The following is a 27406-nucleotide window of genomic DNA, read 5'->3' as shown; positions in this document are numbered from 1 at the left end:
CTTACTTGTGTTCCCTCTCCTACTCTGTCTCTCTCTGTCAAATAAATAAATAAAATCTTAAAAAAATATGGAAAAGTCAAGCAAATTTTTCTTTGGCTTAAAATAACCAATCATTCATGATATAGATACTGTTAGTGAAAGAAATAATAAATGAGTAATTTTGTATATGCAGTGAAATTTTTTCCTCTTTTTGGTTTTATTGTCAAAGGAGTAGTTTCTATTGAAGTGAAATAGTTGGATCAATCCTAAATGATTTATTAGAAAACTAGTTCCAAAACATACACTGGCATTTGGGGAAAATCTTTACTTTCTCTATTCTGTGATTCAGCCTGGACTTACTGGACATAAGATGAAGAGATAACATAGCAATGATTTTTTAAATTTAGGGTATACAGACAACTAAAGAGGATATTTCAGGGGGACCCAAATCCCAAACTACCCAGTGTGGCCTGGGATCCTTTCAGAATGCCTCTGTTAATCACATAACTGCCAAGTCTCCCCTGCACTTGTTGCTGTGTTAACAGAACCAACACTTAAAAGCTTGACCACCTCAGGGTAAGGGGGTAAAATTCACTGCCAGTTCTTCTGTTCATTTATATACATTGCTGTGGAAATATCTCCTTCCACCCAAATCACAATCAATATTTCCTATGAAAATGATACGTTTATATCATGCATTTGTTTTGGAGGAGCAAATTAACCTGTGAGGTATGGCAGAGCCCATGCATGTGTATACCAAACCACTTCTTTTTCTTCCAGGACAAAGAGGCTCATTTCCTAACCATGTGACTAACTCTGGCCAATGGAGAGGGAGAGGGATTGGGAGTGGCATGTGCCCTTCCAGGTTCTGCTTTCATAGACTCTTGGCACAATCTCTTTGGTTCCCTTCTTCACCTTGATCTTGGACATGCATGACCCGGACCACTCAGCCATAAAGCAAAACCACTTGAGTTCCTGAGTTATGGCTTGGAGACTCCCCACCCCTCCAGTCCCAGAGAATCATGCACTAAATACCAGCAAAAGAGGAATTTTTTTTTTTTGTTTAAACCATAGCCACTCAAAAGGGATATGCTTTTCCATAGCAGCGACCTGGCTAATCTATGGATCATAGAAATGCAGTCTATTCTGCCTTTGGGGAAGGAAGGTGGGAGTTGAACTTTAAAGTAGAGATGTAATTTGCATGGAATAGATTCATAAAATATGCATTTTTTTGAGTCAAGGTTAAACACTCAGCATTAGACTTAAGTCAGTTTAAGCTATATTAATAGTCAAATGTGAAGATTTCTTCAGGATGTGTTTTGTTCACTTCAAAAAATCTCTTATGAGGCTTTCTTTAGCTTTAAAATTATTATCTGAGTTATTGAAGTTATAAATCCAAAATCTAGTTTTTCCTTAAGTCTTTAAGTTTAGCTTGCAATCTTATTGTGTTATTTATAAGTCCAGTAAATGTTCAGCAGTCACTTTTAATAGATTTTAAATAATTTATAAAGTTGGTAATAAAACTTCTTTAAATATATTAAATTCATTATGTACATTTAATATATTTGGTTTCTTTTTTGGGAGGGCAGTTCAATTATCTGACTTAGCAAACAAAACTTCCCCAAGTATTGACATAACTCATATTAAATCATTTAATGATTTAAATTTGTAAAAATGATGAGAATTACTTTCTCTTTAAATAACACTGTAAATAAACTTAGTAAAATTTCAACTTAAAATCACAGGTCTAAAGCAATTACTCAGTTATTCATTGTAAACGGAAAATTCTAAAAACTGACCTGTTTGACAGGTAAAATTCTCTTACATATTGCAAGTATATAAATGATTAAATATATGCACATATTTTAAATATCACAATGTTGATACTGTATATTTGATTCTTTTAAACAATTTTAGACTTGATTACAAATCATCCTTTACTTAAAAGATTCCAACCTACTAAGAAAACAATTAGGTTTTACTGAGCAAATTTTGAGGAGCCCCTTCTTATTCAATTGAGGTTGTAGAATGACCAGAAATGCCACTAGATTCCTTCCTGATGGTGACCCTGATGGGTTCATGGCAGGGACTTCATAACTTAACTCCTTAAGTTGTTCTTATACCCTTTGTTGTCTTCATCCCTGGTGAACTCAGAGAAGGCTGTTTACTTAATTCTTAAATTTAAATGGACTTTTACATTCTTACTGTTACATTTTCTTTCTGTTTATACAAGTGAGATCCAATTGACTTGTGGAAATTTCTCATGACTTAGATGAATCATAACTTCCAAGGCCTTTCTATGATGACAGTAGCATCAAACCAGTGTTGACCTATATGCACACCTTCTCTGATGGGACAGGTGACTGTGTTGATTAACTCTATTTGCTAATACTCAGAGTGAGAATTCTGCTCCACTGAGATACATACATTTGGAATCACATAGAACATTGCATCTCCAGCCACCACTGGGCCTTCCTACACACTTGTCTTCAACTGGAACCTGAAGATTTGTTCAAAGTTGCTTTATAATCATCTAGTCTAATTTAGTTGTTTTACAGAAGATAAAATGAAACTAACAGGGGAAAGTGTCTGGTGGACATCACTAGTTAGAGGTAAAGCCAATGCTTTTTTCATAATTCATAAACTCCTGAGTCTAGGCCATTGTTTTTGCCCAGCAAAGCTTTGGACAAACTTAAGATGTGCAGAGAGTCAAGAAGCACAACACAGAGAGAGGCAGGCATGGAATCTCTCTGGCTCACAAAGAGGACACTGCCCCACTCCAGATCGGCTGGCCTTCTTAAGCAACAGAGGCTGAAGGACTGCCTGGTCCTATCACTTCCATGGCATCTCTGCTAAGCTCCACTGCTCCTGGGTCTCTTTCTCCAAAATGAGACCCTTAGAGCTATTCAGTAACACTAGTAACCCCAACTACAAACATTTCTGATGTCTAAGTTTATTACTGCTGAGCAGGCACCATTGTGGTAAATGCACAAAAGTTCAATTTCAAAGCAGAAATGTCTAGGATATTAGTTAAGGGTTAAAAGGAATAAAACTGTTTCATTTTCCCAGATGACTGACAACACCAGAGATTACTTCAGGGGAAAAAATATTCTTGAACTGTAATGACTTCAGTTCTCAAAACCAAAGTGGAGAGAGATCCCACAGTTATTAAAGTTAATAAATCAGAGAGAAAGAGAGAGAGATCCTACATGCAAATCTGGACAGCTTTTGCATTTTTCTGCACATAGAACTCAAAGAGTTTCTCTCCCCATTCTCTCCCCCTTGCTTTACCTCATTCACCATGGGTATCTTAAAAGTAGCAAAGAGACTCATGGGACACACAGTTCTATAAGATGTAATTATGGTACCTTATTTTTAAGAGTTTAAAAGTGCATCTTTATGGCCTTATGCAGCCACAGTAACTTTTATATGTTTGATTGACATAAAACATGCGTTGGCATAAAACATTTCCTCGAACTGTAGAAATGTGGAGATTTTAGTCATACTGCTCGCCCCTCCTCCAAGTGATGTCCCTTCCATTCTTCCTGTCCCTCCTCATTTGTTTAGCACTATTGATCAGCTGGAGCGAGCAGAAGGCAGCTGGTGACCCCAGAACAGCTCTTCTGGTTGTTGTACAAGCTAAAATAAACTGAAAGGAAGTGCACATCATTCATGAACTACACATGCATGTGGAAATCAGGAGGTCTAGCATTTATAGATGATTTTAAAGGTGATCTTTCATACATGGCGGTTCATATCGTTATAGCTTGACTTTTTTTTTTTTAAGTTAAGTGAAAAGGGTTGACTTTCCCTCAGATAGAAGAGGTGTTTTTGTATAGCCGATATAAATACTTCTAAAGTTTTATGGGGTGACTAATACCCTACAGGGATAAACCAGGCTGTCAACTTTCCTGAGATTTTTGGCTGGAACCCCAAATGTTGGCTAAAGGCATCAGGGCAAGATCCTCATCTTAGAAAAAGGCTTTCTATCCAGAGACCATAAATATGCACGCATACAAAGGAACATATGTTCATCTATTCTTCCAAAATAATGGAAAGTCTAGACTCTAAGAGAAATTCATCGTAAGCTTATATTTAGCTATAGTTTAATTTGTACTCAAGTATAACAGCATTAGTGTTGTCAAACCACCAAATAAGCATTGACTATTACTCCTTGAATATTGCTTTGAATTCCTTAAAACAAGATTGGCTACTTCATGGAGCAGCCTCCCACTTGTTAGAGCAGAAAGAGTACTGAGTTGGAAAAGAGAAAGCTCTCTGACATCATATTTTAAACTAGTAATTCCTATTTCAATGACCTCTCTGTTGGTAATAAGGGCTTTTTCTAATGATTTCCAAAGAAAACTTACCTCAAACACTCCCTTCACATATTACTGAAATATCTTGTGTAAGTGTTTACTGAAAGTGGCCCCAGTAGTCCCTCTTTCTTCAGGTTTTCCTGACCAGATGTCTATTTTCAGTTACTGTGTGTAGCTACTAATAACTCTTCCCTCGGGTGACTGAGGAAGCATGGTGGCCTGACTAATTTATTTTACCTCCCCATTTTCCCACAAGTAGACCAGGAATTGTTGCCAATTAGTCAACAAGTATTTGTTAAGTGCCCACAGAGTAAAAGTGGTGTACTACATTAAACCTTTTGGTCAATTCATCCTGAGAAAACATGAAGAGGTTTAACACAGAAAACCCCAGTTTCCCAGTGTCTAGATTCCCGGGACCTTCAGGCTGCTAAAACAATTCCAGGCCCAGAAGTAGCCAGAAAAATGAGCAAATGTTTCTTATGAAACAGCCCTGAATTTTCAGTAACTAATAATGATAGCAGAAAAGAGCCAAAATCCAGACACTTGTGATTGGTCAGTTCATTACTCATAAGAAAAGGTGCATTATGGGGGCGCCTGGGTGGCTCAGACAGTTAAGCGTCTGCCTTCGGCTGGGGTCATGATCCCAGGGTCCTGGGATCGAGCCCCGCATCAGGCTCCCTGCTGAGTGGGGAGCCTGCTTCTCCCTCTCCCTCTGCCTGCCGCTCCTCCTGCTTGTGCTCTCTCTCTCTCTCTCTCTGTCAAAAATAAATTAAAATCTTAAAAAAAAAAGAAAAGGTGCATTATGATTGGCTCGTGAGGGTTATAAAAGACCACTCTGCCCCTCCCACTACCATTTTTTGCCTGTAATAAGAAGCAGCAAAAAAAAAAAAAAAGAGGATACAGAGAGAAGGCAGGGGAGGAGGAGGAATCTCATTAAATCCCCATTTGGTTAGATAATATTTTAAGATTATTGATAATTGGATTTTCTTTCTCTTTGTGTTTGCCCTGTCTCCTTTCACTCATTCATAAAGTTAGTAAGCTCTGTGTGTCATTTCTTCAGGGAAGAGCATAAAGCAGAGGCAGCCAGCAAGACTCTAGATTTGTTTATAAAATCTAAACTCATTTTTCTTAATATTACTTTAGCTATGGTTTCAAAAAGATTCAGTGAAAGTCTCCCCCGTCCAGACAAAACAGCAATTGAACACTACACCACACACACACACACACACACACACACAACCAGTTTGGGCAGGAGGGAGAGGTTTGTGATTCCCAAGGAAGAAAGACCAAGGGCTCTTCTCCAGGGCAAAAGCACCCGAAGCAGAGGAATAGCTCTGAAGTGCATCTAGGATGACCACAGGAACTGGGTCCCTGGCCTTGTCAAAGATGACCGCATCCTAATGTTGGCACAAGAGGGGAATGCTAGTGTCTCCAGGCACCACTGTTGGCTTAGACATAGAAGGTGTCCATGATAGTCATGCAACTCTGAAGACTCCTGGTCCATACTGTCTTCCCCATTTTCCAAGCAACATGTCATCTTGCCCAGTTCTGATGTGAGTGGGTCCAATCATAAGAGGGTTAAAATTCACACCAGGCCATGCAAAAATTGGAGGCAAAAATTAACGTACATTATAGCAAATAAATTTATATTTCTTGCATTCATTAGGCTAGAGAATGAGACTCACACCTTCTGCACTCACAAACCCTATGTGTTAAGGAATATTATTTCTATTTTATATATTGGGAAATCGAAGCCAGAAGTTGAGTAACTTGTATAAGATTATGCCATTAGTAAGTGATGGAACTGGGATTTGAAGACAGGGGAAGGTAGGCAGCAGCCTGTGGATTAGAAAAAAATGGGACAGCAAGCATTTCTTCAGGAAAGGGTAGAAAGTGGAGATAAGGAAATCTAAAATTTAAAGGACTAAAGAAACTCTAAAGATCAGGAGGAAAAGTCCCAGTTAGTGATCAGAAGCCCCTAATGGCATGTGTTAGCCTTACCAAAGACCAGAACCATGTAGCAAAAGTTCTGTTATAACACAATGACAGCACCATACTGAGAAATATAGTTAGGGTCTGGCTCCATCACCAAACCAAGGATTGAATTCTGGGTGCAAGCTGTCAGAGAGCTGCCTGCCATCCAATAGAGTTGCTTAGTAAACATAGATTATATTTTTAATGATGCCCACAAATCAAAACACATTGATAGCAACAAGGAAGGAATTTGATTTTCTAGAGGATGAGAGTAAAATCTAAAGGGAGTTTGCTTCAGCTTTGACTTACTCGTTTTGTAACAAGACGTGTCTTTAATAGATTGACCAGAAGTCATTCATCTGCCAGACTTCACTCCACCTTAATAAGAAAAAGAAAAGGTACTCCCCCTCCTCCTCGTGAAAAGGAAAGGAAAGGAGGAAAAAAAAAAAGAAAAACTGTTTTCCATCACCAAGGCTTTTATCAAGTTCCAGACTTTCTTCAGGTATTCATGACCTTTTAACTCTTTGTGCCTACACGTATCACTGATACTCATAATAGTGATCAGAAAAAGATAAGACTATATTTAGTGAATTCTGTTAAGATAATGGTAATTCCACTGCAATACTGCATCTGTGTAAATTGGTAAAAATAAATTTCTGTAAAGCAAGTTGACAGTGTGTATCAAGAGTTTTTAAAAATGCTCACATTCTCTGACCCAGAATTTTTTTTATTATGTTAATCACCATACATTACATCATTAGTTTTTGATGTAGTGTTCCATGATTCATTGTTTGTGCATAACACCCAGTGCTCCATGCAGAATGTGCCCTCTTTAATACTCATCACCAGGCTAACCCATCCCCCCACCCTCCTCCCCTCTAGAACCCTCAGTTTGTTTTTCAGAGTCCATTCTCTCTCATGGTTCGTCTCCCCCTCCGACTTACTCCCCTTCATTCTTCCCTTCCTGCTATCTTCTTCTTTTTCTTTTTTCTTAACATATGTTGCATTATTTGTTTCAGAGGTACAGATCTGTGATTCAACAGTTTTGCACAATTCACAGCGCTCACCATAGCACATACCCTCCCCAATATCTATCACCCAGCCACCCCATCCCTCCCACCCCCCCACCACTACAGCAACACTGTTTGTTTCCTGAGATTAAGAATTCCTCATATCAGTGAGGTCATAGGATACATGTCTTTCTCTGATTGACTTAGTTCACTCAGCATAACACCCTCCAGTTCCATCCACGTTGTTGCAAATGGCAAGATCTCATTCTTTTTTATGGCTGCATAATATTCCATTGTGTATATATACCACATCTTATTTATCCATTCATCTGTCTGAACCAGAATTTTATTTCTTGTAATCTAGCTTAGATTTTTTAAATGCTACATTCATGAGATTAACAACAAAACCATTTACAAATAAAAAAATTGGCATTTAAATATTATATATTCAACCATAGGAAAATTAAGTAAGTCACTATAATATTTTAGTGTTAATTAAAATTACAGATATAAAGCCCATATAAAACATGGAAAGTTGTTCTCATAAGGTTCAGTGACAAATCAGTATAAAGTTTTTATTTACACTTTGATTACAACTATGTTAAAAACACATATGCCCATGAGAAAAGACTGGGAGAATATAAACTAGTATTGCCAAATTCTAACCATCATTGTTTTATTTTTTTTAAGATTTTATTTATTTGAGACAGAGAGAGAGTGAGTGAGCATGCATGCGTGGGTGGGGAGGGGCAGAGGGAGAGGGAGAAGCAGACTCCCCGCTAAGCAAGGAGTCTGACAGGATGAGCATGTGGGACTCCATCCCAGAACCCTAGGTCATGACCTGAGCCAAAGGCAGATGCTCAACCTACTGAGCCACCCAGATGCCCCTAACCATGATTGTTTTAAGTGGGGATATTACACATGATTGGTTTTTCTCCCATATTATTTTCTGTTTTGAAAACTGAATAGATTTTAAGGTATTCCATTTCCTATAAGATATTTCAAATTTGACAGGCAATAAAGGCTTAAAAACCCACATTTAATAAAAACTAAATTTAATGCTAACATTAATTCAGGTAAACATTTATTTTATGATGATTTTTATTTTTAAATATGTTACCTTTTCAGAATTTAAGGGATTCATCTTAAGCTAATTGGGAAAATAAGATTATCTAGAATGACTGTCATATATTCTACCTAATCAAATTTTTACTAAAAGGGAAAAAGTCACCTTTCTGTACTAACTGTAATTGCTATGATCTTTAATTGCTATAAACAGATGAACATATGCGCACACAAACCTGGGACTAAGCACATAAATATACACTTTCATTTCTTATTTAGTATTTCCAGTATGGAAGCCAGATTCAAACATAGAAGTATTACCTGTGATCCGGATATACAAAATAAAAACCCAACAAGAATTTTCTCCCAGATCTCATTCAAATAATGCAATTTTTGAATACATATGATAGCTGGGTTTTAAAGACCTTAAAATTAAAAGTGATTATTGGTAAACTAAAGGTAGAAGTGGCCCTATATTCTCATTCCCATTATGATTTAAATGACTGATGCTTAATGCATTCACTTCCTGGAGAATTTTTACATTTTGTCAGTGAAGGAACTCTTACACCATAAAAAATGAATCTTTAATAGTACAATCGCAGCAATCAGCCAATCCAGCGATGGGAGAATTTGAGGCTGAATGAAAGTTCTTTGGAGTCCTGAAATTGTGTGCTGAAGAGAATCATTTATTTACTCTCTGCATAATGTGGTTGGTGGTTATTTGCATTTACTTAGCTATAGCCCACAGACCCAGTACACATGTGTCCAATATTTGAGTTTGGAGCTTTTGGGAAACTTTTCTGATCCAATATTACCAAGACTACAAACCCCTCTGCAGAGCATTTGGAAAGGACTCTTTGTTTTGTAGGTTGATAGCTAATAAACAGGACCTCATAATCATTGTTCAGCACATCCACTTTCCTTCCCAATTCAGTAATATTATTACTAAAAAGTTCAATTCTTCACTCAGAAGATCTGCAGAAAGAGAAACCTGATGGACACTGCAAAGTAAATGAGACTTGGAGTAGTTTTTTTCCACCAGAGAATTGGAAACCGAACACATTGTGCAAACAATCGCTCCCTCCTACTCCTTCACCCTGAAGTGGCTAAGTACTTAGACCAAGAAAATGATGACCTCAAATTCTTCAGCTCTTTGTTGTTTTTTTTTCCAGTCTTTCACCTCAGACTGACTAGAGTAATAAACTCAATAGAGTTTTCAATAAATAAAAAGTTCACAAAAATGGACAGGAAGAAGGTTGAAATTATTAGCTAAAATAAGGTCTGGGTCTTATAATAATCGCCCTCTCCAGGATGGTACCAGGTCTGTATTCCATTACCACTGATACTTAGGAGTTCATTACATAAATAGTCTATGAGTTTGTCAAATAATTTTATGGTGTGTGTGTGTGTGTGTGTGTGTGTGTACGCAAGCATGCGTGCACTTGCCAATTATCATGTCCTCCTAGATAAAGGTTATGTTTGTCTCCCTTACTGTACTCAGTGTGATGGGAATTTCTGCAAATAAAGTCCAGATTTAGGATGATAATCATGATGACGAAGATGGTAATCTTCTATATTAATATCCCTCAAGAGTCCATAAGAACAGTCATGCTTGTAAATGTACACTTTAAGTGGCTTGAATGTGTCTCCTTATGCAGGAAGGGAGTTGTCCAGGATTTACACCTTGGAGAAAAAACGGCAGGGCTGTAGAGTGTGTACACCATATTCTTCACTGACATCAACAAATTATTCTCCACAGTTATGCCAATATACATATCCCAGAGACTTTCTATTTCTCTATTCCCTCACCATTTATTCTCAGACTTTTATATTTTTGCCAGTCTGATAAGTATGAGGTGATGCCTTATTTTATTTAGCATGTTCCTGGTTATTTCTGAAATTGACTATTCTTATATTATTGGCCATTTGTATTTTTGTATGTGTGAATTGTCCTGAAATATATTTTTGACCAATTTCCACTGGGTTGTTTGCTTATTATTTAAAAAGTTGATTAGGAAGAATTTTTATATAGTCTTGACTTGATATAGTATTTTGCTTTTATATTCTTATGTTTTCCTGATCTATTACTTATCTTTCCATTTCTTGTGTTTTTTGTGATATAGAATTTTTATTTTAATGTAGTCACTTAAACCAATTTCTTGCTTCTAATTTTTGTGTCTTATTTAATTTCTTCCTATCCAATGTCATAAAGATACTCTTATGTGTTGTTTCTCTAAAGATGTTCAAGTTTTGCTTTACACATTTATGTCCTTTATCCATCTAGATTAATTTTTGTATATGCTGTGGATTTAAGATCCAATTTACATTTTCCTTTATCAGTGGCCAGTTGTCTCTATAAAATTTATTAAATAGTCATCTTTTTCTTACTCCTTTGTAATACCAGATCTGTCACAAAATGAGTTTCTATAATGGATGGGTCTGTTTCTCAGTTCTCTCTCAGCCCATTGGCCTACTTGTCTTCCTGTATACCAATACCACACTGTTTCAATTATTTCCTGGTAGAGTAATTCCTGACTCAGTTTTTCTCAATTTTTATTGGGTATTCTGTGTCCTTTATTCTTCCATATAAATCTTAAGGTAAACTTTTTGGTTTCACAAAAATCCCTTCTGGAATTTTGATAGGAATTACACTAATTTATTGATAAAATGTGGAAAGGTTGATGTATTTGTAATATAGATTTTTCCTGGTATACTGCTCTATTTATTTCTTTAAGTCTTACAATAATGTTTTATTATTTTCTCAATAAAGGTCTTGCACATCCTTTGTTAGATATGTTATGAGATGCTTTATGGTTCCTGTTGCTTAGAATATCCAATTACTGTGATGTCATCGATATTGGTGATCAGTGTGAAATTCCATGGAACAGCAAGATAACCAAGCTCCCTGTGGATTATATTGTGATTTATAGCAGTTGACAAAGCTCTGGGGCAAGCCAGTGAATGTGTACTACTCCCCATGTCTTTGCTAACACAACCCTCTGAGTGAAAGCCCTCCAGTTGCTCTTCAGGTCTCACTCTGCTATAATTTATTCAAAGCTGCCTGGGTAGTTTTGGTAGTTTCCTATCCCCTCATTTCAAGATTTATTATTTTATAATTTGTGGCTGAAAATACCAGTATCTAAAGTCTTTGCATCTCTCTTTCTATTTTCTGTCACTTCTGCCTGTGTGTGCCCATGATGCCTCATCTCTCTGCTTAGTTATTTTTGACGAGGAGCTACTCATTTTCTTTCCAGAATTATTTGTGGCAATCTTTGCAACCCAGAACTAAGATTCAGTCTTGCAGGTAAGATTTAGTTTTGCCTCTACACGTTTCTATCAGTCACTATTACTTGCATGTGTGGGACCACTTTAAATTTACAGCTTGAAGTTTGTTGGTTTTTATCACCAAAGTGATATGAATATGGGCTGAAAATTCATGTGAGGAGCAAATTATTAATACAAATCCCAGGCAAATTTTATTTCCCCCCTTGCTTTATACAGGAATGAAGCAACTTTCCCTGAATGTGGCAGGGTAGAGAGATTTATTTTTTGTTCACCATTTCACCATGAAGGGAGCCTTTTAAAGTCCAAGTCTTAAGGGCAGAGGATCTCCTAGTGGGCTCCCACCTTGAAAAGGCCTGGGCTATGTCTTTTAAACCCCATCATAGAAATTAATGAAAATAAAGTGCAAGTCCCTGAGGTTTGAGAGATCATCTCAAAGCAAAAGCTGCTTCAAGACTCCCCTTATCTCTGGGATTCAATTTTTGGCCTCATGGATCTTGATTATATTTTCAGCTTTTTGATGCTTTTAAGAACACAAAATTTAATTATTTCATATAGAAGTTTTGGGTTTTCCCCCAAAAAGAGGACCAATCTGAGTATCTAATCAGGTATTTACTTAAATTTTTAACTTGCCCACTTAACAAAATCTAACATTATTCAATATCTTGATAATCTTCACAAATTTTACAAGGGATTTAGAATATTTGAATTCTTCTATTCCCTTCCTCTCTTTCTTCTTGTTGTTGCCTTTAGTTCTAACTTTTTATCCCTATATTCATTTTCTATTGCTTCTGTAACCAATTATCACAAACTTAGCAGCTTCAAACAATGCAATTTTGTTATCTTCCAGTTCTATAAATCAGAAGCTCAACACAAGTCTCACTAGGCTAAAATAAAGGTATTAGCAGGGCTTAATTTCTTTCTGGAGGCTCTAGGAGAGAATCTGTTTCCTTATCTTTTCCAGCTTCTAGAGGCCACCATATTCCTTGGCTCCTGTCTTCCTTCCTCTGTCATCAAAGCAACTATGGCAGGTTTTGTCCTTCTCACATTGCATCTCTCTGTGACTCTTCTACAACTGGTGCATCTCTTTCTCTCACGGCACCTCAGGAAAGATCTCAACTTTTAATGACTCATATTATTAGGTCAGCCCCACCTAAATAATGCAGGACAATCTCCTCATTTCAAGGACCTTAACTTTAATTATACCAGCAAATTCCCTTTTGCTATGTAAGAAAATATATTTATAGGTTCCTGGGTTTAGGGCATTGTAAAGGAGTGGGGTGGCATTATTCTGCCCACTAAATCCCTGGTCATTATTTTTTGTTACTTTTCTTATTAGTAATACTCAGTGCTTACTTATATTTACCCATATACTTTCCAGGTTCATTGCTCATTGTTGCTTCTCACTATCCACATTTTTTAGGGGATAGGAGAGGGGGCTTAAAAATGATCTTCTTAGAAAAGTATATATTTTACTAATTACCTTAGCAAGTCCTATAAATAGTTTTTTAATCTGTCTACGGTTACCTTTGTCATCATTTGCCTAAAGAATGGTTTACCAGGGTATAGAATTCTAGGCTCTTATTCTTCCTCCACATTGTTATTATTCCACTGGGCTCTAGCATCTATTGTTGCTCATGAGAAGGCAGCTGTCAGTCCAGGTATATTCCCTTGTATGTAATTAATTTTTATCACTGGCAGCTTTTAAGATTTTTCTCTTTGTGTTTCAGATTCATAAAATTTATTATTTATTATTATAGATGTAAATTCATTTGTATTTATCTGGCTCAAGATTCAGCATAACACATCGAGTTGAAGACTCATGTCTTCTTGATCCCAAAACCAGACAAAGACCCCATCAAAAAGGAGAATTACAGACCAATATCCTTGATGAACATGGATGCACAAATTCTCACCAAAATACTAGCCAATAGGATCCAACAGTACATTAAAAGGATTATTCACCATGACCAAGTGGGATTTATCCCTGGGCTGCAAGGTTGATTCAACATCCACAAATCAATTAACGTGATACAATACATTAACAAAAGAAAGAAGAAGAATCATATGATCCTCTCAATAGATGCAGAAAAAGCATTTGACAAAGTACAGCATCCTTTCTTGATCAAAACTCTTCAGAGTATAGGGATAGAGGGTCCCTACCTCAATATCATAAAAGCCATCTATGAAAAACCTACAGCGAATATCATTCTCAATGGGGAAAGGCTGAGAGCTTTTCCCCTAAGGTCAGGAACACAGCAGGGATGTCCACTATCACCACTGCTATTCAACATAGTATTAGAAATCCTAGCCACAGCAATCAGACAACAAAAAGAAATCAAAGGCATCCAAATTGGCAAAGAGGAAGTCAAACTCTCACTCTTTGCAGATGACATGATACTGTATGTGGAAAACCCAAAAGACTCAACCCCAAAACTGCTAGAACTCATACAGGAATTCAGTAAAGTAGCAGGATAGAAAATCAATGCACAGAAATCAGTGGCATTCCTATACACCAACAACAGGACAGAAGAGAGACAAATCAAGGAGTCGATCCCATTTACAATTGCACCCAAAACCATAAGATACCTAGGAATAAATTTAACCAAAGAGGCAAAGGATCTGTACTCAGAAAACTATAAAATACTCATGAACGAAATTGAAGAAGACACAAAGAAATGGAAAAACGTTCCATGCTCATGGATTGGAAGAACAAACATTGTGAAGATGTCCATGCTACCTAGAGCAATCTACACATTCAATGCAATCCCCATCAAAATACCATCCACTTTTTTCAAAGAAATGGAACAAATAATCCTCAAATTTGTATGGTACCAGAAGAGACCCCAAATAGCCAGAGGAATATTGTAAAAGAAAAGCAAAGCTGGTGGCATCACAATTCTGGACTTCCAGCTCTATTACAAAGCTGTCATCATCAAGACAGTATGGTACTGGCACAAAAACAGACACATCGATCAATGGAACAGAATAGAGAGCCCAGAAATGGACCCTCAACTCTATGGTCAACTAATCTTCGACAAAGCAGGAAAGAATGTCCAATGGAAAGACAGTCTCTTCAACAAATGGTGTTGGGAAAATTGGACAGCCACATGCAGAAGAATGAAACTGGACCATTTCCTTACACCACACACAAAAATAGACTCCAAATGGTTGAAAGACCTAAACGTGAGACAGGAGTCCATCAAAATCCTAAAGGAGAACACAGGCAGCAACCTCTTTGACCTCAGCCGCAGCAACTTCTTCCTAGAAACATCGCCAAAGGCAAGGGAAGCAAGGGCAAAAATGAACTATTGGGATTTCATCAAGGTAAAAAGCTTTTGCACAGCAAAAGAAACAGTCCACAAAACCAAAAGACAACCGACAGAATGGGAGAAGATATTTGCCAATAACATATCAGATAAAGGGCTAGTATCCAAAATCTATAAAGAACTTAGTACTCAACACCCAAAGAACAAATAATCCAATCAAGAAATGGGCAGACGACATGAACAGACATTTTTCCAAAGAAGACATCCAAATGGCCAACAGGCACATGAAAAAGTGCTCAACATCGCTCGGCATCAGGGAAATCCAAATCAAAACCTCAATGAGATACCACCTCACACCCGTCAGAATGGCTAAAATTAACAAGTCAGGGAACGACAGATGTTGGCGGGGATGTGGAGAAAGGGGAACCCTCCTACACTGTTGGTGGGAATGCAAGCTGGTGCAGCCACTCTGGAAAACAGTATGGAGGTTCCTCAAACAGTTGAAATTAGAGCTACCATTCGATCCAGCAATTGCACTACTGGGTATTTACCCCAAAGATACAAATGTAGGGACCCGAAGGGGTACGTGCACCCCAATGTTTATAGCAGCAATGTCCACAATAGCCAAACTGTGGAAAGAGCCAAGATGTCCATCGACAGATGAATGGATAAAGAAGAGGTGGTATATATACACAATGGAATATTATGCAGCCATCAAAAGGAATGAGATCTTGCCATTTGCAATGATGTGGATGGAACTGGAGGGTGTTATGCTTAGTGAAATAAGTCAATCAGAGAAAGACATGTATCATATGACCTCACTGATATGAGGAATTCTTAATCTCAGGAACAAACTGAGTGTTACTGGAGTGGTTGGGGGTGGGAGGGATGGGGTGGCTGGGTGATAGACATTGGGGAGGGTATGTGCTACGGTGAGTGCTGTGAATTGTGCAAGACTGTTGAATCACAGATCTGTACTTCTGAAACAAATAATGCAACATATTTTAAGAAAAAAGAAAAAGAAGAAGATAGCAGGAGAGGAAGAATGAAGGGGAGTAAGTCAGAGGGGGAGACGAACCAGGAGAGATGATGGACTCTGAAAAACAAACTGAGGGTTCTGGAGGGGAGGAGGGTAGGGGGATGGGTTAGCCTGGTGATGGTTATTAAAGAGGGCACATTCTGCATGGAGCACTGGGTGTTATGAACAAACAATGAATCATGGAACACTACACCAAAACAAATGATGTAATATATGGTGATTAACATAAAATAAAAAATTAAAAAAATTAAAAAAATACATATTCATTGTTTTAAAAAAAAAGAAAAAAGAAAAAGAAGAAGATAGCAGGAGGGGAAGAATAAAGGGGAGTAAGTCGGAGGGGGAGACGAACCATGAGAGAGGATGGACTCTGAAAAACAAACTGAGGGTTCTAGAGGGGAGGAGGGTGGGGGGATGGGTTAGCCTGGTAACAGGTATTAAAGAGGGCATATTCTGCGTGGAGCACTGGGTGTTATGCACAAACAATGAATCATGGAACACTACATCAAAAACTAATGATGTAATGTATGGTGATTAACATAACAATAAAAATAAAATAAAGATATTTTTAGATTCCAAAAAAAAAAGACTCATGTCTTCTCTCAATTTTGCAAACCTCCATTCTTTCATTCCTTCAAATATTCTCTCTCCTAATTTTTATAATTTTCTCCTTTCAGAAACCTTAATAGGTGTATGTTGGACCTTACTATTCTATCCTCAAATCTTTTATCTTCTCTTTCATATTTTCCATCTCTTTTACTCTGCCTACATTCTGAATAATTTTTCTTGTCTATTTCACAATTCACAAATTCTCTCTTTAGCTGTGTCTAATCTCTAGTACCTTGAATACACTAATTCCTAATGCCTTGAACTACAGTGAGTTTTTTTTTTAAAGACTTTTTTTTAAGATTTTATTTATTTCTTTGACAGAGAGAGACACAGTGAGAGAGGGAACACAAGCAGGGGGAGTGGGAGAGGGAGAAGCAGGCTTCCCTCTGAGCAGGGAGCCCGAAGCGGGGCTCGATCCCAGGACCCTGGAATCATGACTTGAGCTGAAGGCAGATGCTTAACGACTGAGCCACACAGGTGCCCTGAACTACAGTGAGTTTTGATTTTAAATACGAAAGCTTATATTTTATAAATACTATTTTTCATAGTATTCATTCTTGCTTTATGGTTTCTATGTCTTCTTTTATGTCTATATAGAAACTTTATTTGTTGACCTTCATTAAGCCTTGTTAGGGAACTCACTAGCTTAACTGTGTCTCCATTCCTTTTTTTAAGCCATACCTACTCAAACCACAGAGCTCACTGAATATTTATGGCTATCTAATCTCTAGTTTGCTGATGCATGTTCCTTCCCACCAATGAAGCTGTATGCTCACCATGAGTCTATTGTGTTCATCGCTAAAACTCTTATGCCTAGGGGCGCCTGGGTGGCTCAGTCGATTGAGCGACTGCCTTCGGCTCGGGTCATGATCCTGGAGTCCCGGGATCGAGTCCCGCGTCGGGCTCCCTGCTCGGCGGGGAGTCGGCTTCTCCCTCTGACCCTCCCCCCTCTCGTGCTCTCTCTCTACCATTCTCTCTCTCAAATAAATAAAATTTAAAAAAAACTCTTATGCCTAATATTTTATCATGTATGTAAGTAAATTAAATATCAATAAATTAATGAAAAATGGATGTGAAGGGAAAGTTGTATATTTTCTGAAAACCAAATCTTTGAAAGATCTGATAAAAGCAAATTGCAAAAATTAGATATGTGCAATAACTGTTAAAGAAATGGAAAACTTATAAAAATCTAGAATGCTTCCACCCTCAAAAATTTTGTAATTGTCTTTAAATTTCAGTGAGCTATAAATAAGAGCTTTGGGAGACTGGGAGTCTGGATAAAGTATTATTGGTAAGGCATCTAGGAGTAAAACCATGAGAACTCCATTCAGCTCAATCCAAAGGCCTTAACTCTCTTTACATTTGCCAATGTAAAGATTGGCAAATGAATGTATATGAAAGTTAAATAAAACTTTTAACACAGAGACATTTCTTAATCCTGATTTTATCTAACTTTTTAAATTAACCAAACAATCTTTGGAGTTATGATTCTTCTGTTTGTGGCATCTGCTAACTCTCTCCCATGGTAGAGCATTTCTGTGTATGTGTGGCAATCTGGTGTCCTAGTGGTGGAAAGAAGACTGTAGAGTAGCACATTTGCCTGTCCTGAAGTACTGAATATGTCATGAATTCCAAACAAGTTTTTATTTTAAATTACCTGCTTGGACTTCCCACAACACAGCAATATCTTTCTGCAGTTAAGAGAAGAAGCTGAGTAAAAGGATATCAAATGCTGCATGCTGAACCTAAAGAAATGTTTCTAGCAGTTGAGGTGCAATGAAAATGACTAAAGGATCTCAATAAACTAAACTCTCGGTAAATAGAAAGATGATAAACAGATCATCTGTAAAGTACAACTCTAAGTGTTACAGAGAAACAACAGTGAACTTCCTACATTTCAGAAGCATTGGATCATGGTCAACACACATACAGGTTTAATAAAGAAAAACCATTACATTTATTATTTTATTAAAGTAGTTGAGCTCTATAAAACAAAAGGCTTCACAGTTTTTATATAATATCCTCCTTTCCTAACCACTATCATGACATAACATTATTATAATGTATAGACCTGCATCAAGTCCCCTGCATATGACATGACTTGGTCACAATATCTTCTTCTTCTTAAAGATTTTATTTATTTGACAGAGAGACACAGCGAGAGAGAGAACACAAGCAGGGGGAGTGGGGGAGGGAGAAGGAGGCTTCCCACGGAGCAGGGAGCCCGATGCGGGGCTTGATCCCAGGACCCCGGGATCATGACCTGAGCCAAAGGCAGACGCTTTACGACAGCCACACAGGTGCCCCTGGTCACAATATCTTCTTTAAGACAACTGAGTTTGCAAAATAGTTCCCAAGTATTTCTAGAAGGATTTGCGTAACTGGCACCATATACCTTTCATGACAATGAGCTCATAATTCGGCACTTTCACATGTTGGTGAAAGCATTCTTGATTGCTTAGACTCTACAGAAAAATATGGGAATTGTGCCAATGACAGTCATAGACTCTTATGCTGTCAGAGCCATTTGCTATGCTTCTCTTGCTCTACTCTAGATTGCAGGATTGGGAGGTGAGGGGAGATGGAGCAGGGGAGTTGCACTACTGGTCCTTGCAAGCCATGTTCCTAGCATCATATAAACTGGTTTCCAAAGGGATTTGGCCAATGAGAAGCATAGCCACAGATTGGACAGCAGAAGGAAAAATTCAGGATCTTTGTTCTCTTCTTTTCAGCATCTGGTGGCAACTCTGCAATGGCTATGATGCCGGCTCCTGACTCTTGCTATCAGCAGCATTAATACCCCTTCCTTCCCAAATGTCTTCAGCCTATGAATGGTAATGACTTCTTGCAGCTGCTAAAATTTGATTACCTCACCATCCCCTTTAAATGATCAGATTCTCCATCACCTACGTAATCAAGCTCTACATTAAATCCCCTCTGTTGTAAATACTCCAATTTTTTTTCTTCTGGTTAGTTCATGATCCAAGCAGGGATTACATTACAGTGTCTACATTCTAGAATTTAAAAATATTTTCTTTTGTTGAGGCCTGTCTTGATTTTTTATCTAAAAATATCTAAATATCTTGATTTATCTAAAATCTTACTGCAATTATGGGCTGGAAAACAATATTAGGCTTAGCTCTTAACATTTAAGTTCTTGCGACATGCTCTTTGGGTTGTTTATTCATTAATTCATAGTATCCTATAGACTGTCATTTGGATTATAATTGAGATTCAAAGAAATTAATTAGGTTGTATAGCTAGTCAGGTAACTCTAAAATTTTTGAATTTAAGTGAACTGATACATACTTAACTACAGAGCTGATCACCTATGTTTTGATGTTGTGTATATAGTAGATGCTAAAACTTAATTTCTGATTTGTTTTATTATCAGTTGATATAAGTCAATTGAAGAAGTTGCTATGTACATTCTTTCCTTTTCCTATATGTCACATGTCATTCTGTAAATGACGCCATTTCATAAAGCCAGTCCTATCCGATGTATATGATATGGGGAGGGTAAGAATGTGTAACTGAGTTCCACAATAATCCAACGTCATTCTTTATTTTAAATTTTCTCTTTTTAAGTTTTACCAGGGTTGCTAAGATAGTGAAATTAATGGTTCAAAATTCTTTCTTCTTTCATGTATCCTACAAAATCTATGATGGAGATACTAATGAAAATGTAAAACACTAAAGCCCTATCTCATGAAGAATAAAAAAAAAAAACAGAAGGGGAATAACCTCTAGGCTTTTGAATTATGAGGTGCTGACTGTAAACACTTGCCCAGACCCATCAAGCTGCTCTGGGTTCATCCTTTGACAGAAGCTTCAAAGCCACTGTTGAGGGTTTGGGAATTTAATTTCTGTACTTAAGATTTAAACACTGTGTTTTCAAGAGTTCTGGGACAAAAATCAAAATATTCCCATATTCATATACCCAAGAGAAACAATACTGACACAAGAAAAATGAATATCTAATGACATCTTAGCCATTCAAAACATTTCATCCTTTAAAAATGGAAATATTTGATAAAAGAAGTGACTTTGATGCTGTGCTGGTCACAAGGAAAAGTATGGTTATTCTTGGATGTCTCCCTAAATAATAGTGTAATGAGGACACCTAACCTTTGACTCACTGAAGCAGAGCCTATTCCCTATGGGAAAGCACATTTTAGAGCAATGAGATACCAAAATGGAGAAAACAATTAGCTGTTTGTTCTTCTGCCATCTAGAAATAGCTGGTTGGGCAGCCACATGAAGTAGAATCCTCAGTAGATAAAGGAGAGCAGTATTATTTGGCAGCCTGGTCTCTAAACCATAAAGTGATATCAGTATTGGTCATGTCATCATATAATGACCCTGGTAGATGGGTCATCTGAATTAATCAGCACAGAAGTAGAGTATTTGCATATCTGTGGATCTGTATTCTCTGACCCAGCAATCTTACCCTGTCCCAATATATCTGGAGAGTGGCCGAGTGTCCATTTCACTGTGAAGTATGTTGATGTAGCCATGGATGATATTTTCCATCCCACAAGTGAGATTTAGCAATACCTAGAGGAATGATCTCAGCAGATCTTAAAACTCCTGTACCTAGCAGTACTTAGTCAATTAAATTGAGTATCTTTCAGGCTTTTTTTTTTTTTTCAAATAAAGACATCATGGAGAAGAAATGTAATATGAGGCCTATATTAAAGCCCAATATTATATGTTGCCCTGATATCCGGTGCAATCCTCAGGCCTAATCGCAAATTCCCCTCCACGCCCTGTTCCTGTGGATGAGATTGCCTAGCCATATGACCTTCCTTATCAAGGGGACCAGGCACAGTGCCTACTTATTTCTGAATAGTGGGCTTCAATTTCCTGCCAGTTTGAGGGATTATTCAAACAAGTCAGTCATCTCCTGTGGAAACCAGACCCTTAACTTGAAACTTCTGCAGCCCTTAGTTTATCACTCTGTTCCCGAGTGCATCCCTCATACGACCTTTCATGACATGTGATGTCCTCTTGCCCTGGGGTCTGAGTCTATGTAACTAACAAACTCCTGTTGATCTCATCTGTTCAGTGTCGGGCATTGTGTGTTTGGCCATCCCCATAACCCCAAGGGAAGGAATCCCTCCTTCACCAACAGGGTGAAGAGGTGGTGATTAAAAGAAAGAGTCAAAATTAATATTTCCTCTGAGCTGATGAAAACTTTCCAGTGTTGAGATTGTATTCTGGATATGAGATTCAGTTTCTATCTGATCTGATAAGAAACTTGTTATCCTAACTCTGAAGATCTGCCTCATAGTTTATAATAATATACTGCTATTACCATACTACCATTTATTAATTTGTGTCAGACACATGCATCATTCTATTTAATGCTTTAATCCCCCATTTTACAGCTAAGGAAACTGAAGCATAGAAAGGTTAATATAGTTTCCACATAGTCATAGTGTTAGTAAGTGGCAAAGTCAGGAGTACATCTAAATTGTTTTGCTTGTTTGTCTTTTACCTTCAGAGTTTCTGTGTTTAACCACAAGATTATACCACCACCATCATTCACTGCAATCAATATAATTATCAATGAACTTCCCTTGAAGCCTTCAAATCATGATTAGAACTCACAAAAGAGTGGGGTTCCTGGATGGCTCAATCAGTTGAGCGACTAACTCTTGATTTTCGCTCAGGTCATGATCTCAGGGTCCTGGGAATGAGCTCCCCACCAGGATCCATGCTTAGTGGGGAGTCTGCTTATCCCTCTGCCCCACCCCCAACTCATGCATGTGCACGTGCGCATCCTCTCTCATTCTCTCTCTCACAAATAAATAAAATCTTTAAAAAAAAGGATTGCTTAGAAACCACTAGTAAATGGCAAACCACTTTAATTCAATTGAATTAATGAATACTTATGATGTGACAAAATACTGAGCACAATATATGGTTGTTAAATTTAATTATTGATTTCTTATTAAAGTGCACTTATGTCTAGAGTTGTAAGGATATCCTACCAAAGTCAAGTAAAACCCCTAAGCAGAATCAATAAATATATGTAGAATGAAAGGGTAAAACTAGTATTGTTTTGTACAAACTACTATTTAAATGGCTAAAAGCACTCTAAAGTTAAATTGAAAATATTACCAAATGAGAAGATAAAAATACAAAAAGTTAAAGATTAAAGGAAAAAAATTCATGTCATATTTAGTCCCTAACATATTTCTAAGATGATTCTAATTTTAAAACATTTTCTCTAGAGACTCTTTTGAATTCCCCATCTCAGTTTTATTTGGAATTTGAACTTTGTAACAAAGAGATTTTCTTTCATAGAGTCAGCAATTTAAAAAACAAAGTAAATGTTATTGCTTAGATGGACTGGCTTATTTCACATGGAACCAGTCAAATGGAAAATGGAAACTTTTGCTTTTTCATTTTATAGATGAAAGATGCACCATGGAAAAGGGTGCCAGCTATGTTTTGGGGTCCACATACACCTCAAGGTTTTTGTCGCTTTTCCAATAGCTTCTGAGCTGGGACCTATCTGCTGCTTTTTGGTACAGTCTACGTTTATCTATATCTTTACGGGAGAAATGTCAAGGCATTTTGTAGGGTATTCACTAATAACTAAATAAAGTGAGTGTGTTTGTCCACTTGCTGTTGCTTGGCTGGTTTCATAGCCTTCTTGACCATGTGGCTTCCTCATCACCAAGACTGTGTTTGCTGGTCAGATGAGAGAGTCTCCTTACTTCGTGTATGAATAGGTCACGCACATGAGGCAATTATTGTGTGCAGAAGTGATTTTCAAGATATGTAACAACCAGTACAACACAGGTACCCACTGAACAGACTGGACAATGGAGCAGAGTCCTGAGCCATTAACTCTTTACTTGCCAGATTCTAAGGAGGTCCAATGGGTCCCAAGGGAAAACACAAGAGTTACATGTGGGAAGCTTGGGGCAGTGGATGTTTTCCATCTGGTTCAGTATTACTTCAGTATTTTAATAAAAAACATAGCTAGACATGTGTGTTCTTAGTGCAAAGCATCCCTAAATATGTATGTGTATGTGCATGTATAACATATATAATATCACATAACATAATATAATAAATACAATATAACATAAAAGACTTGACGTGCCTTTTTATGTGTCTGGAATTTTTTCCCCAACATTTACAAAGGAAAAGTCTCCCGTGACCACAAGATCTTATCTCAATTAGTTGTACACCAGAACTCTTCAGTGAGCCACACTGACAAATGAGTACTGATGAGGGAATTTATCCAAGATGGTTTTAAAAGTTAATAGGAAGAAAATTTTAAATGTTTTGATGTGGCTCCTTTTGGAAGAGACCTTTTTGGGATAAGCAAAGTGAATTAGAAAAAACTATGGATGTTCTTTTCATCTTCATCATAATTGATTCTACCTGTGATCATTTTGGGTCCGGTTTCCTATACATATTTGTAATATGGGTTTCATTTCCATAAAATGGGAACATAATAAATATAGGATTTACTAATGATTGTTTTATGTGGCTGCCAATCTGCCAAGTAGCATTCTTAATTATTGCCAGGAAACTAGGCATTTTCCAAACATATGTTTTGGATTTAAGACTAATATGTCATGTCAGCCCTCTCTACTGGACTGATGGGAGCCCAGTGGGACTTCAGAGTGTCTGCTTTGGAGGGTGACTTTTGGGGGTTAGATAAAAGCACTAATAGGAGGAGATAGAGCAAAGCATCAAAAGTTTCTGAAAGCAAATCCTACAAAGAAATACATCAAAGAGTTATGTTTTCATTATAAACTGATATTCTTACTAGATGAGGATAGAGTTCGATCTTCCTCTAGAAGCCACGAGTAAAGGAAACCAGACCCTAACTTACATTAATGAACCTAATTGCAAGGCTCTTGTCTTCTTTGAACAACATAACCAGGAGTTTTGCCTCAAATTTAAAAAAAAAAAGAAAAAAAGTATATGTGGCTTTTTCATTAGCCTGTGCAAACCTGGTATGTTCCATCAAAGAATTTATTCCATGACTTGGAAAAAAGGAAACTGAAAATCAAAAGGATCTGGTCCAAATGAGCTATATTTTTTAATGTTTCCCTCAAAAATATTTTTCAAGTCCATGGAAATACCTTTCGGTGGTTTTAGTTTGTTCATCCAACACATGCTTTACTTGTAACCCACAGTTTCCTGATTTTGGCCAAAGAGCTAACATACCTGCTAAATACACATGTAAATGTGAAACAATTTATTATCGACATGGAAGCATATCTTGTTCTCAATTTTTTTTTTTTAGAAAAATATATTTAGTATGGAATACCTCAATTCTGGTCTTTGGATATTCAAGTGCTATTTCTATAGGGCTTAAAAGAGGTAGTACTTTTTCTCTAATTCTCTCAGCTAGTTGGGTAATTTTCTATTGAACTTAATAATGACTTACCAGTCTTGACTTAGTTACTGTTTTTTTTAAACATGAGTATTGTTATTAATTTAAAGAACTCTGAATGCAGATATGTTTTATTTCAATATCTGGTTAAAGTGGTGTTTAAGCACTTCATGTGGCAACATGACTTCTGTAATGACAAGTTCAAATACAAAAATGAATGCAGGGCATTTTCTGGGCATCGTGCTGTCTTCCTGGGAAGTGCAGAATGACACACACAATGTTTACTTTTCCCCACAAATGCATCAAATGTGTTGCATCTGCAGCCAATACTTAGAAATGGTATTTGCATACATCAATGACATAAACATGACTTTACTATCTAAAAATGTAAGGAAACATCAACAGCTATAGATGACTATGCATAATCTGAAGAGAAGAATTGTTACTGTAGATAAGTTTAAGGCTCCAGCCCAAGTAAAAGCCTTAGAATTCAGCATGATCTTTGTCTCCTATATACTATCGTCAATGTATTGAGCTGAAAACTAGGATTCATCAGTTTAACAAATTACATTTAACATCTTATGCTTAAATTTAATAAATTTAATAAGAGATCATTTAATAAACAGCATGTGACATGATTGATGATGATATAAGTAGGACACTGTGCTTTACACCCCTGGAGACAAGTTTTGGGTTGAGAAATGTCAGAGGAAAATTAGCATTTTATTGCAAGTTTCTTTCTTAACAACTTAGACATTATTACTGGAAAAAGAATTGCATGGAAAATATGTGTCAACAAAACCAAGGAATTTCAAAAATCCTCAGATGACCCCAAGCAGTCGGACTTTGTTTTCTTCCTCCTCCTCCACCTCCTCCTCTTCATCTTCCTCTTCCTCCGCTTCTCCCTCTTCCTCTTTCTTCTCCCTTATCTCACAGTTCTGGGATAGTTAATGAAAGGTTTAGAAAATAAATCTCCTCGAATTAAAATGTTTGCAAATAAAACAGCCTATCTGCAAACGTGCCCAGGGAATTTGGCAGAACCCTGGGGGGAGGTGTGGTTAGTTTTCTCAGGTATTACTTGCAAACACCAGCAGAGAACGGAAGCGAACTCCCCCGCTAAGGCATGGTCTCACATCTTGCCTTGTGACAGCGTTTCCCAAGTACGTTTTTTAAATCTTTTTTTTTTGTAGCTTCGAGTTTTTATTTAAATTCTAGTTAGGTAGAATAACGGTGTAAAATTAGTTTCCGGTGTAAAATTAAGTGATTCATCACTTACATTCAACACCCAGTGCTCATCACAGCAAGTGCTCTCCTTAGTACCCATCAACCATTTAGCCCATCCCCTGCCCACCTCTCCTCCAGCAACCCTCAGTTTGTGCTCTATAGTTAAGAGTATTTTATGGTTTTCCTCTCTTCCCCCCCACCCCTGTGTTCATTTGTTTTGTTTCTTAAATTGCACACATGAGTGAAATCATATGGCATTTCTCTTTCTCTGACTGACTGATTTTACTTAGCATAATACTCTCTAGTTCATCCTTCAAATTGCTTCAAATGGCAAGATTTCATTCTTTTTTCTGGCCGAGTAATATTCCTGTGTGTGTGTGTGTTTGTGTGTGTGTGTACCATATATATATATATATATATCACCACATCTTCTTTATCTGGAAGAAATGGATGAATTCCTAGAAACACATACACTACCAAAACTGAAACAGAAAAAAATAGAAAGCTTGAACAGACCAATAACCAACAAAGAAATTGAATCAGTAATCAAAAATCTCCCAACAAACGGAAGTCCAGGGCCAGATGGCTTCCCAGGGGGAATTCTACCAAACACTTAAAGAAGAGTTAATAACTATTCTTCTCAAACTGTTCCAAAAAATAGAAATGGAAGGAAAGCTTCCAAACTCATTCTACAAGGCCAGCATTACCTTGATTCCGAAAACAAAGATTCCACTAAAAAGGAGAGTTACAGACCAATATCTCTGATGAATATGGATGCAAAAATTCTCAACAAAAACCTAGCAGATCGGATCCAACAGTACATTAAAAGAATCATTCACCACAATCAAGTGGGATTTATTCCTGGGTTGCAAGGGTGGTTCAACATCCACAAATCAATCAATGTGATATAATACATTAATAAAAGAAAGGATAAGAACCATATGATCCTCTCAACAGATGCAGAAAAAGCAGTTGACAAAATACAGCATCCATTCATGATAAAAACTCTCAACACAGTAGGGACAGAGGGAACATACCTCAACATCATAAAGGCCATGTACGAAAGACCCACAACGAATACCATATCAATGGGGAAAAACAGAGAGCTTTTTCCCCAAGGTCAGGAACCAGACAGGGTTGTCCACTCTCACCACTGTTATTTAACATAGTACTGGAAGTCCCAGCCTCAGCAATCAGACACCGAGTATGTTTTTTGTTAGCAGGGCCAAGAGCTCTCCATACCTCACTCAAAGAAAGAGACTCCTGAT

This window comes from Eumetopias jubatus, unplaced genomic scaffold (assembly GCF_037043125.1).
Source record: "Eumetopias jubatus isolate StellerSeaLion01/CBP00866 unplaced genomic scaffold, mEumJub1_p1.0 scaffold_6, whole genome shotgun sequence".
Classification (NCBI taxonomy): domain Eukaryota; kingdom Metazoa; phylum Chordata; class Mammalia; order Carnivora; family Otariidae; genus Eumetopias; species Eumetopias jubatus.
Note: the sequence above shows the minus strand (reverse complement) of the source record.